Raw genomic sequence first — 10,000 nt, 5'->3', positions numbered from 1 at the left:
TTTGTATATGGTGTGTTCATGCGAACTCGAAAAACATTGAAAGTGTAATAAATTTGAAACTAACAACTTTCAGAGACAAATGAATTTTTTTCCATAAAAAAATACCAACATAATGTATTGAATTACTATTTTTATTTGCGTTTGAACCTATTTTCACTGGCTATCATGATGGAATCATGGCTGTTTGGGACTAAAAATCTAATCATTTCTAATATCTATACTTTTTAACGCGTGTGATTAATGGTGGAAATATTGACTAGTGCCGGCGAAAAGGATATAAAATGAAGATATAGGCTAAAAATTATAGTATTAAGGTTCATATTTAATTTATGCTGACTAATCATGAAAAGAAAAAGTCGTATATTACCCAAAATTTTTCTTCTACATGTCACTCCCCTTTTTCAGCTTATTGTTTTTTTTTTGTTTTTTTAAATTTCAGCTACTCTACAGAAGATTATAATGTGCAAGCGAGCTGCATAAGGCGACTGAGAGACGATTCGAATGCAATTTAATCTGGAGGGAACATGTATATATACAACACATTGCTGTAAAGAACGACAAAAAAATCCAAACACAATGATGCAGGAAAATACAGACATAAAAGGTTATCAGTGTTAGTGAGGAGCAGGAAGAAAAAAAAAACTGAAAAAGATATACATGTGAAATACGGGGACCTGCTCCTGTGAGGTGTAATGTAGACTTGTCATCTGGGAGGAGATATGCAGGTTAAGGGGATGAATAGAGACCCAGTCTCCTTTCACTTACATATTGCAAAGGAATGATTTCGGCGTATGACAGTGTCAAGGGTAGATACAATACTTTTAGAAGATGTTTAAATGACAAAAATATCTATACCCAGTGTGAGCAGCGAGACGAGATTCGACTGTGGCCCTGTTTGGGCAATCCTGTCATCTTTTCATTTTCATCGGCATTTTGGAAGTAAACCGAGCTTTGCTGAGAGCGCCTTCCGTGATAAGGAAACTGTCCTATTTGACCAAGATGTCATCGTCTTAATTAGTGTAGTCAGCATATTTTGAGAAAACAAGCCATAGGGAAATCCTTGTTTACGATATATGTCATCATGGAAGGACATGTGCTGCCTTTTTTATACGACTTAACACGTGGTCCAGATTGCATCAGAAATTTCTTCTAGAAGCTTACACTGCATGATCGAAGTGGGTGTTTTTGAGGAAGAAAGATAAAGATGCAGAATTGTCAAAAAGAACTCCTTCTATGGAGATGACCACTGCCCACTATAATTAACTCCGCCTATACTTGGGTATATAAAATTCAAGAAGAGAATGTCCAAGAGAGATAGGACAGGATATAAAACAAGAGAGGAACTATGTACGAAGCAGATAAGATCCAAGTCCTAGCAAGATAAGAAACAGAGAATACCAGGAGTCTGATAGAGCCAGATTCCAACCTTCCCTTCAGACAACAAAAGACTATCTTCAAAAGATCCTTTTATGGCCGATAAGAAGAGACAAATTGAAGTAGTCAGCCCTCCCTGCTTGTGACAAGGAGTAGCCAAAACTGCCCACAGCCAGCCTTCTTTCAACAGTATCATCAAATCATTGGAAGAAGACCTCTGAGGTCCCTTCTCGATGCCACCCCTTTTGTGACGTCTTCGAAACTGGTAATCGTGCCAGTTTCATCTAAACTTCAGCAGCCTGTCTGCAACGTTCTCAAGCCCTACTTCAACAGTATCGTCGAATACTTGGAAGAAGACCTCTGATGTCCATTTTTGGTGCAACCCTGTCTGTGACATTTTCGAATCCGGTCATCGGGCCAGTTTCATCAGAACTTCAGCCACCCTTCTGCAACGTTCTCAAGCCTGAAGTGTCTGTACCAGTATCGTCCTAGTAGCTGTAGAAAACTAGTCCTTAAGTATTTCTAACTTACTGACTGTTCTCCTTTTCTGTTGGTGTTTGGTTGGCTTGATTTGTCAGTTAAAGTAACCGAAGAAGTAACGTTAGTTTTCTTTGTAAGTTTATGAATAAACGCGTTGTGTTTTTTCATGTGTTTCTTTTTGGATTCATTTCCAATATTTTAATTGGTTGCTGTTGACATTACTTTATTTATTAAAAGAACCTGTAACGATTTTAAGATCGTAACAGGTGGCGACTTTGCCAGGATCTTCCAAAACGTAACCAATTTAAATAGGGAGAATATAGAAAGAAGCAGAATGAATGAGATTACGAAAGATTTGATAGCTTCAGGTAAACTTCCTGGTCTAGAGGGCGATGCTCTCCATGAGTATGCTTTTAAGAGAGAACAGGAGGTGTTTTAGATTTATGAGAGAGCAGCTGAAAGAGAAGAAAATGAAAGACAACGAGATGAAAATGAGAAACAGCCTAAGTATGAGTTAGGAATAGCTCGTTTAAGGCAAAATCTTCATAATAGTTCGCCAAGTAGCAGACCAAGAAGTAATGCTTCAGTTGGCATATGGGGTAGTAATTCATTATTGAACGATAATTCTGATTATTTAGGTATGGGTGCAGTGTTGAAATTGATTACAAAATTTGATGAGAAAGATGTAACAAAATATTTCATGTCTTTTGAAAAGTTAATGAACAGAGTAGGTTGTCCCAAAAACAAGTTGACTTTGTATTTGCAGGGAGTCTTAAGTGGTAGGGCACTTTCTGTGTATAGTTGTATGTCTGAGGATGAAAGTGAAGGCTATAATATTGGGAAAGAAACTGTTCTTAGTGCATACAGGTTAGTACCAGAGGCGTACCATAAGAAATTTAGAATTTTGAAAAGGAATGAGAGCAGTACTTATGTAGAATACAGAAAGAAGTTAGAAAGATATTTTGTGATTGATTAACTTCCGCTGAAGTAGATAGTTTTGATGATCTCAAGAACTTAGTTGTATTAGAAAACTTCGAAGATAACATATCTCCAGAAGGTACGCGTGAAAAGTCTTTTACAGATAAAAACAAGGTTGGCAGATGAGTACAGTCTTACTAATAGTTTAAGTGATACTGAGAAGAAAAATAATCCTTATTCTAGTAAGATGCAATATAGTAAGAGTAGTTAGAGCAATAGTAATACAGGGAAATATGATTATCATTATTATTGTTATAAATGTGGAAATCCCGGTCATACTGCCAGGTTTTGTAAGAGCAAATGGGGAGGTAGTAGTTCAGAGATAGTTTGTTATCGATGTAATAAGAAATGCCATATAGCAAGGAACTGTATAGTAGAGGAATAGAATGTCAAGAACCTAGTGTCTCTAGTTAATAATCTTTTGTCAAGCAGAGATGACATTTTGAAAGAAACTAACGAAATCTTACGGAGATTTTTTGTCTGAAGGTGTAATTTCTTCGCTTGAAGGAGGGGAATCGAGAGAAGTTATCTTGCTTAGGGACACCGGAGCAGCCGTTTCCCATATTAGGAGAGTGTGTGCCAGCAATGGCAAAAATCAGTATGAAAGAAAAAAGTTAAGTTAGGTGGGTTTCCGAATACTTGTGTTGTTTGTCCTTTGTGAAAAGGAGCCTGAAAAGTCATGTTTTGTCAAGAGATGTAAAACTAGCAGTTGTAGACTATATGCCAGTTGACGGCATTGACAGTATTGTTGGTAAACCAGGTCATACTGCCAGGTTTTGTAAGAGCAAATGGGGAGGTAGTAGTTCAGAGATAATCTGTTATCGATGTAATAAGAAAGGGCATATAGCAAGGAAATTTATAGTAGAGGATAAGAATGTCAAGAAACCAGTGTCTCTAGTTAATAATCTTTCGTTGATCAGAAATGACATTTTGAAAGAAACTAGGAAATTTTACGGAGATTTTTTGTCTGAAGGTGTAGTTTCTTTGCTTGAAGAAGGGGATTCGAGAGAAATTATCTGGCTTTGGGACACCAGAGCATCAGTTTCCCATATTAGGAAAGAGAGTGTGCCAGCAAGGGCAAAAATCAGTATGAAAGAAAAGGTTATGATGGGTGGGTTTCCGAATACTTGCGTTGTTTGACCTTTGTGAAAATGAACTTGAAAAGTCAGGGATTGTCAAGAGATATAAAACTAGCAGTTGTAGACTATTTGCCTGTTGACGGCGTTGACAGTATTGTTGGTAATGATTTAACTACATACAAATGTGTGAATCCTATTCCAAGTGAGGTTCCAGTTCCTGAAATGGTATTAACTAGGTCAGGTTTAAATACAGATACAGACTACGGTCATAATTTGTTCGCGGATTCGTACCTGTGTGATGGAGGCGGTGAGGTTGATCTTGGTAAGTGTGGGGCTGAGAAGACCGACTCCATAGGTGTTGACAGTGTTAGCAAAGTTGATCATGTAGCTGCCGAAAGTAGTGACGTCGACGTAGTCAATGTAGTGGATTCAAGTAATAGTTACTGCAATGGTTTAGGCAATAACATTTTGAATACAAATGAGCTGATTAAGTTGCAGAGAGAAGATGAGACACTGTCTCGAATTTTTGAAAGTGAGTTGGATGATGATCCCTATAATGTTTGTAAGGAAACCTTTTCTTTAAAAGACGAAATTTTGTGTGGTTATGTTCGTCCTAAGTCAGTTAACAAAGAGGAAGTTAAGAACAATTAGTAACTCCTAAGAAGTTTTGAAAATTAATTCTGAAATTAGCCCATGATGATCAAGGACATTTAGGGGTAAATAAAACTTTAAAGTGTATAAATAATACTTACTTTTGGCCTAAGATGAAAAGTGACGTGAAGAGATATATAGTAAGCTGTCACGAATGTCAAATTTCTGGTAATGGCCCGTGCATTACTGAGTGCAGATCTGTTTGTATGTGTTGCTTAGCTGGGGGCTTGTAAGTCTGCTTGCAATGAGTAAACATTCCAACAACATGACATAGGTGCTGGAGATCGTTCGTCAAAGGAGGTGGCAGAGGGAAAATAATCAGCAGTGACGACCAATGTGTTGCCATACACCATATCAGCTGCCAAGACATCCAGGGTATCTTCAGAAGTGATTCTTCATCCCAGGAGGACCCAGGGAAGCTGGATAAAACAGTAAGTGTCCTTGCAGCAGGACATCACTTCTGCTTTCAAAATAAGGGGTAAACGTTCAACAATACCGTTAGCAGCATGGTTGTATGCAGTTATCTGAGAATTGATTATACCCCGGAGATTCGCTAATGATGCCCGCAATTGAGAGGTGAAGTTGGTACCCCTGTCAGAACTAATGTTCTCCGGGATACCAAATATCGTTATTGATACTAAGAGTATGGCAGATGTACATGGAGCGGATGTTGCAGTTTTTATGGGAATGGCTTCAGGCCAATTAGTGGAGTAGTTGATGACAGTAAACTGGTAATGATGTCCTTGGGATGTGGGAAATGAAACTACAACACCGACGTGACCGTGGTCAAAGCGCCACTGATGTTGAAGTGAAGTTACTACTCCCGAATATGTTTATCGATATACTTTTAAGGTTTGGAATGAAGTACAGGCTTGGACCCAAATGTTATATATATATATATATATATATATATATATATATATATATATATATATATATATATATATATATATATATATATATATATATATATATATATATATATATATATATGTATATATATATATATATATATATATATATATATATATATATATATATATATATATATATATATATATATATATATATATATATATATATATATATATATATATATATATATATATATATATACAATTGGTTTTCAGGGTGAAATGAAACGTTCCAGAAACTCTTCCTGAGTTATACAATATATATATATATATATATATATATATATATATATATATATATATATATATATATATATATATATATATATATATATATATATATATATATATATATATATATATATATATATATATATATATATATATATATATATATATATATGTATAACTCAGGAAGAGTTTCTGGAACGTTTAATTTCACTCTGAAAACCATACCTCCCTGTATGAAATCACTGATTTCCGTGGAATATTTAGGCTACAGAATTCACTTATCTTTTTCCGAATTTTTCATAGTTCCTTTCCAGTGGAGTACAGAAGTTAATTAGGATACCATGAATATCTTTTTGTTGCCGGGTATATTGAACATTGGTAGGAATTATAAAATATTTTCTGATGAATAAACATTCACCGCGCTAGAATCAGTGAAATGGTTATCCTTTTATTGTGGCTTTTTAATTATTGCTATTTTCATATATGTTAATACCATTATCAATGTAACCTAATTTCCATAAAAAGATTAACCTTTTTTTTTTAAATGTCCTATAAATTATTTTACAATGGCTTAATTACTATTAATACTATCACGAAGAAGCCGACTTTTTTTAACAAATTTCGTGGAATAGACTGCAGTGGACGTAGAATTAGGTGTTTCCATTATTACCAAAGTAATTCATTCCTTATTTGTTCTAGAACAATATGACTTGAAATTAAATTAGCGCGATACACAATTATTTTGTTAAACCCTTTTAACTATGTAATATGGACGATGTACAGTATATCGGATAAAGCCGTCAACTAGACTGGTAGAAAAAATACATAATAGATATTATACTTTGTTTCATAGCCTCTCAACCCACATAAGGGTCAGTCACCCTATACCCATACCTATTAAGTGACCATTCAGTAACTGGGAGGTGATGAGAGGGATTCTTATTATTCTATTTAGAGTTGGTTTACGCTTGAAAAACTTTTTGACCTACATATGACACGTACCTACAATATTTTCCTTTTGTAAAATAGTTTTTACATCAATATGCACATAATTTCCCTTCCGGAAATTTTGATAAATAGCCTTATTGTTATTGGCATACAAAGAAAGAAAAATGAAAGCCCTACCGCGATTGAGTAAGTAAACCTTCATGTGCTCATTGAAATTCACATAAGCTTTTTAATAATATATTTTGTCAAAAATAAGTCACAGGGGGTACTTATAATAATAAGCTCATCCGATCTTTCATCTCATTCTTGACGATTGGAGCAATTCTTCTTCCTGCCTATTGTCTAATTCTCAAAATTTACCTCGTGTTTCGGTAGAATTTTCTCCAGTTATTTGAAAGGCCTCCATTAAAGGTACCCAGTAATGTTTTGAAGCGGCAAGAAAGCCGCCCACCACCCACATAATCCACTGCTTGCTTATGCCCACCCAATGACCTCTCCAGCCACTTACTGAAGCCCACCAGCTGCAGTAAAGCTATCACCACTCCAAATTCAGGACGGCTGTTAGTAAATATGCGAATGGTTGTCAATGACAAAAAAACATATATAGTGTGGAGGACATCACTTGCTGCTGTGTCATCCCCAGTCACTAATCTTTTCATTTTACATGACACAGGTACGGACAGGCAATGTTTAGTAGTCACAGGTGATGGCCATTCTATTCCATCAAGGGACACTAAGTAGTGTGTCTATGTCTGCTAACATCTGCTTGGTTCCTGCCAGTGGATATGTGATACACACCCATGGTTATGAAACGCTTACGGTTATGAAGCCCTCACATTATCATTTGGAAGCACAAACTTTATTTAGAAGTTTCTCGTTACTGACGAAAGTTCGGATATCCTCTCAAACTTCCACCTCATGGTAGATGTAACTCACCAATGGTTAGTCAACGTGGATTTACACTCTTCGACGCCTCTCTCACCCTCCCTTCCAACCTTGCCTTCCTCATCAGCGCACCCATGAATGCCTACGACAACCTTGTCATATTGTACCAGGATGTTTTCTGTTCAGAACTTCATTAAATGCCCACGGTACCCGTGAAACACGATATCTATAACCATATCTAGACATTGGGTACCCAAGTGTTCACCAAAATAAGCTATCTTGCAGCATATCATTTTGCAGCCACTAAACAAACTTTTGCCATATGGGCCTTTGCCAAAATGACTCAAGCATATGGTCATCACCTTTACACATCGTTCTAAAGAAGAATGGCTTTCGGCATCCATATGGGAAATAGAGGAGCCTGAATATGCAGAAAGGAACAGATCACTATCCCTCCCAAACATCACCGACGTGACCTCCTACGTGCACAAAGCGAATGTTTTCTCCACGCTCAACCTCCTGAAGGGTTATTATAAGGTGACCATGAACCCAGAATACATCTCCAAGATCACCATTACCACCCTCTTTGTTACATACACCTTCAATTACTTCTGATTTTACCTTTGTAACGTATGTTATGTGGACGATGTACTGGTGTTCTTTGCCTTCAAAGAAGAACACATTCTTCATTCACGCATCGTCTTATACCGTATACAACTGAATGAACTTGTAGTTCGGTACGACAAGTTTACCCTTGGTACTAAGAAAGTATCCTTCTTAGGACACCTCATCAGATTTGCAACGGTCCCCCTCCTTCCTGAGAAAGTGGAAGCAGTTCTGAAGTTCCCAATGCTCTCGACCATCAAAGAACTGCAAGATTTCTTGGGCAAGATCAACTATATTGACCATTCCCTGCCAGCCGTTGTTGTGACTTTTGCCCTCTTTTTATGCCTCTTTTTTGGGTATGCCAAAAGACATAAAGTGCGATCCACTTCATAAAGCGGCCTTCATCAACATATAGAATACCCTATCAACAACTGTTGTCCTCTCTTTTCATGTGCTACACGTACTTCTCCTTCTCATCACCGATGCCAGAGAGGTCACTATTGGGGCAGTTCTTGAGTCGATGGTCAATGACTTACATCCTCCAATAACCTTTTACGGTAGAAAACTGTCCAAGGAGGAATCCGGCTACTCTACTTTTGACCACGAATTGCTTGCAGTACACTTTGCAGTCCGTCACTTTCGACAATTTTTGGATGGTACTCCATTTGTTATTCGCACAGATCACATGCCTCTGTTGCACGCCTCCACTCGTCACTCCATCGACTGGTCTGCTGTCAATACTGACATCTCTCTGCTATGGCGGAAACCAACTGTGCCCTTCAGCACATCCCTGGGAAAATTAATCAAGTTGCCGATACCCTGTCAAGAATCACTTTGTCCACCAATTACTTGGGACTGCATTATTAAGCCTTGGCAAAAGGCCAACAAAAAGATTAACGGTACCAAGCATATAGGACATCCTTCACATTTCTCCGTTAAGAAGGTTTAGGTCTGAAGGACTCCAACTGGTCCTTTCTCTGTGACGTTAGCACTGATAGACCATGGATACCTTCTCCCATGCACCGACAGGCTTTTCATTTCATTCATGGCCTTTCATCTCCCTCTCAGCCTTCTACTGCAAAGCTACTGAAAACATATTTCATTTGCAATGGCAATTGATAGCTTTTAATTGGAATTGCCTCTAATGAGTCCATATTGATGAAAATCAACACAATATTATGCTCAAATATGAATAAATTTGTATCTTATTCCAGGATAGAAACCTAGCCCCCTCAAATGAAAGGACAGGTCATTTCTAACCATGCCACCAGTGGCTCCAAAGAAGATGGAACTTAACTTCTAACTGCATGTCAGGATTTACATTGAGAGACATCAGTCTCATTAATATAAAATTCCAGGCTTCCTGTGAGTCTCATTAGTATAAACTTCTGGGCTTTTTGTGAGTATTTTCGGAGATATGTGGCTTCACTGTCTAACTCTTTTCCCTTTCTGAATGTTTCCCCTATCTTTATGTAGTATTAGGATTTCTGCATTTCCTGTATAAATACCTACAAGTGCTCTAACGTTTAGCTGTTTTATTTTTTGTTTTTAAAGGGGTTTCATTATTGCTATATATTTAACAATATCAGAAGCTTTCGCATAGTCTATCAATGACAAACATAATGCCATATCATACTATGATTAAATTTATATTAGCTGATTAATGGTAAAGATATGGTCAGTAGTTGAATATCCACTTCTAAACCCTGCCTGTCTCGTGGTTGGTTAAAATCTAGCTATATTTTCATTAAAACTAATATGATCTCTGTAAATAGTTCATATATTATGGAGAGTAAACTTATGGATGGTAACTTTTCAGGTCCTCTATCTCTAATTTTTTGTGACCTGGTATTA

This window comes from Palaemon carinicauda, chromosome 12, assembly GCF_036898095.1.
Source record: "Palaemon carinicauda isolate YSFRI2023 chromosome 12, ASM3689809v2, whole genome shotgun sequence".
NCBI lineage: Eukaryota > Metazoa > Arthropoda > Malacostraca > Decapoda > Palaemonidae > Palaemon > Palaemon carinicauda.
The sequence above is the reverse complement of the archived record's forward strand: the minus strand, read 5'-3'. Positions refer to the sequence as shown.